We start from the raw sequence: 3,122 nt of genomic DNA on the forward strand, positions 1-3,122 counted from the left end.
AGGAGATTTGCTGCAATTTGGCTTTCACTGACCCTGGCGCAGAAGATACTGTGATTCTTAAAGTAGAATTTATGTCCAACAACCTATCTTGAAGAAATCCAATTTGAAGAGGATTCTTTAAAAATGCTTGTTGAGTAAATCATGCAACTATATACTTTAGTGGCAAGCTGAAAGATGATTTTCTTTGTATGATTTCCCTTAATGTACTTATGCAAATTGTAAACGAAGGTGGAGTTCTTTATAAGTTCATTATGCTTAGAATCTTCACAAGAGTTTTAGTTAGTCTGTTACCAGAGTAACAGGTCTGGTCAAAACCTGGACCCTGGCAGCCTTAAAAAACCTAGGCTTAGCCACCCACCCTTAGTACTCTAGTTAAAGAAACAGGTAATGATGGAAAGTGTTGTTTTGGTTCCTGTCAGTCCTGCAAGGTGGTCTACTTGTCAGAGACACATGTAATCTCTTTCCAGGACGCAAGCTTTCCCTTGGGCTGGCACGGAATAGTATTTTGTTCTTAAAAAAATATTTTTAAATTTTATGTGTATGAGTGTTTTGTCTGCATATGTGTGCAATGCCAGAAGAGGGGGTTGGATCCCCTGGAACTGGAGTTACTGACAGTTATTAGCTGCCGTGTGGGTACTAGGATCTGAACTCAGGTCCTCTGCAAGAGAAGCCAGTGCTCTTAATTACTGAGCCCTCTCTCTAGCCCCAGCATTTGGTTCTTCATGAAGGTCTTCTTCCTGGCTTTCAAATGGCTTTCATCTTGCTATGTCTAAGATGGGGAGAGAGAGAAGAATCTCTTTTTATAAGAATAGTGACCCACCATGAGAGCTCCAATCCTATCATCTAGTCATTCCCAAATATGGGGACTTGGGTTTGCTTTGCTCGGCAGGGAACCTCACTTTCATGATGGATGGTGATACTGACCAGCGACAAAGTCCTAGACTCTGGGACTTGTGCTTTTACAACAAGCCATTTATTACAAAGTTCAAAGGGTTTTTATACATTAACAAGGAGCTGGAAGTCACGTGGGGTTTGGCAGTTACATACAAAGATTTAGGGCACAAAGAAACAAGACATATAACTTTTTGTAGGCAACAGCTGGGGGCTGTTTGTAAAGCAGGATGCTTAAAGTTTTACTTAAGTTTATCAATGCCTATCTGATAATTTATTGGCCACAATGTTTTCTTTCTTAGGGCTAAAAGCATAGTAAACTTTTAGCTTTTAGCTCAGGAGTAAACCTTTAACTTGTCCTAAATCTCTTAGCTAATGATAGCTGAGTTAGTTGTTCAGGACATGGAGATGAGCTGAAGACTGTTGACCAAGATGCTTTCCCACAGAGTGAGGAGCCTGAACTTTGGACCCGGCTACTTTTCTCCTGCTAGTCTCCCAGTGTTCTGCAAGACAGAGATGTCAGAGCTGCTGTTTTCAGTGCCCCTCCCTTTAGCAGAGAATGCAGCCTGGACTTGAAAGTTTTAGACTCATCTAGGGCATGTCATCTTGGTTTCCTACACCCAAAGGCCTCATCCTGAAATACCATCATATTGAGAATTAGAACTTCAATATATGGATTTATGGGGCAGAACAGAATTCAGTCTATAATATTTGGGTTTAATAAAATAGAAACTTAATTAAAAGGTTTGCTCAATTCATGGTCAGCTATTGGTGCGTGTCCCAAAGAGCAGGAGGCACAGGGGAGCCACCGGGGGCCTGAAAGGGGCAAAGCCTAGGGAATGTTTGGTGCAGACTCTTTAACCATGGTTCAGATATCTGAAAGGAGATGGCCTGAGTTTGACCATGAAATCAGATTGTTTTTTCTACATTTACTTTTTTATGGCCATGAGTGTTTTGCCTGTATGATTGTGGAGTCCAGAAGAGGGCATCAGATCCTCTTGGAACTGGAATTAGGAATGGTTGTGGGCCGCTGTGGTGGGTTTGAGAACCAAACCAGGGTCCTCTTCAAGAGCAGCCATGCTCTTAACTGCTGAGCCATCTCTCTAGTCCCAAGGTTGTTTTATCTAAAAGCCTGTGCACTCCTTTTATGGCTCCACTGGCCTTTATACAGAATATGTTGGGTGTCTGTCCTTGTTGACCTTAAAAAAAAAGGCCAGGCATTTAGAGCAAGAATCTTCATGAATCACAAAGTGGAGCATAGGGAGGCCTTAGCATGACAGTAAGCCACAGGAAAGTGCCTATACAGCTATCTGACCACTGGGCCTTTCAACACCAGAGATATTTTGACATAACTTCCACTAACAGGGCCCAGGGTCCAGGATCTGGCCTTTACTTTGCAGACAGAGAAGGCATTGAATCCCCTGGAACTGGAGTTGCAGATAGTTGTTAGCCACCATGTGGGTGCTGGGAACTGAACCTGGGTCCTCTACTAGAGCAGCTGAGGAACTGTGTCTCCAACCCCTCTTCCCCTTTTTATACAGTTCAGGGCCCATGGCGAGGAGAAGGGTGCCATCCACGGTTTTAGAATGAGTCTTCTCAACTCAATTATCCTAATCAAGATAGTCTCTCACAAGTATGGCCAGAGGCTAACCTAATTTGGATTATCCCTCTGGATAATGCCCAGAGGCTTGTCTCCTGGGTGATTCTAGCTCATGTTGACACTAAACATTAACTATCATGTGTTCTAACAAATTCATTCAATTTTATTACTTTTACCTAAATCCCAAGTTAAAAACAATTTTAGGATCTGTGATGGATGTTGTAATTATAATTATTACCATACTCGCTATGATGTTATCTGTAACCTACCCTAATGAGGGTATCCACAAAAATCAAGGGATAGGACCACTCACATTCCTTGTAACTGTCCATGTATAGCAGCTTTTTGACTTTGTTTTGGTCCTCACACTAGTACGTTTATTTTTTTTTATACTTCCCTGTTGGGTGTTCAGACTGAATAAGTGGCTCTTATGCTAGCCAAAAGTTAACCTTTTCCCTCCTATTCCTAAGTTTAGCTGAGGTTTCCCAAAGATTACCTTTAGGGCTTGTGAGGGGACTCTTGCCTCTCCTCAGTCTTTTTTCTCTACCAGCTGTTCTTGTTCTCTTCTCTTTCTCTTTCTTTGTTGGGATGAATCAGAGTCTCTCAGATGTCCATTCAGGGTTGCCCTTCT

Source organism: Nannospalax galili, unplaced genomic scaffold (assembly GCF_000622305.1).
Source record: "Nannospalax galili isolate Female #2095 unplaced genomic scaffold, S.galili_v1.0 scaffold467, whole genome shotgun sequence".
Taxonomy (NCBI): domain Eukaryota; kingdom Metazoa; phylum Chordata; class Mammalia; order Rodentia; family Spalacidae; genus Nannospalax; species Nannospalax galili.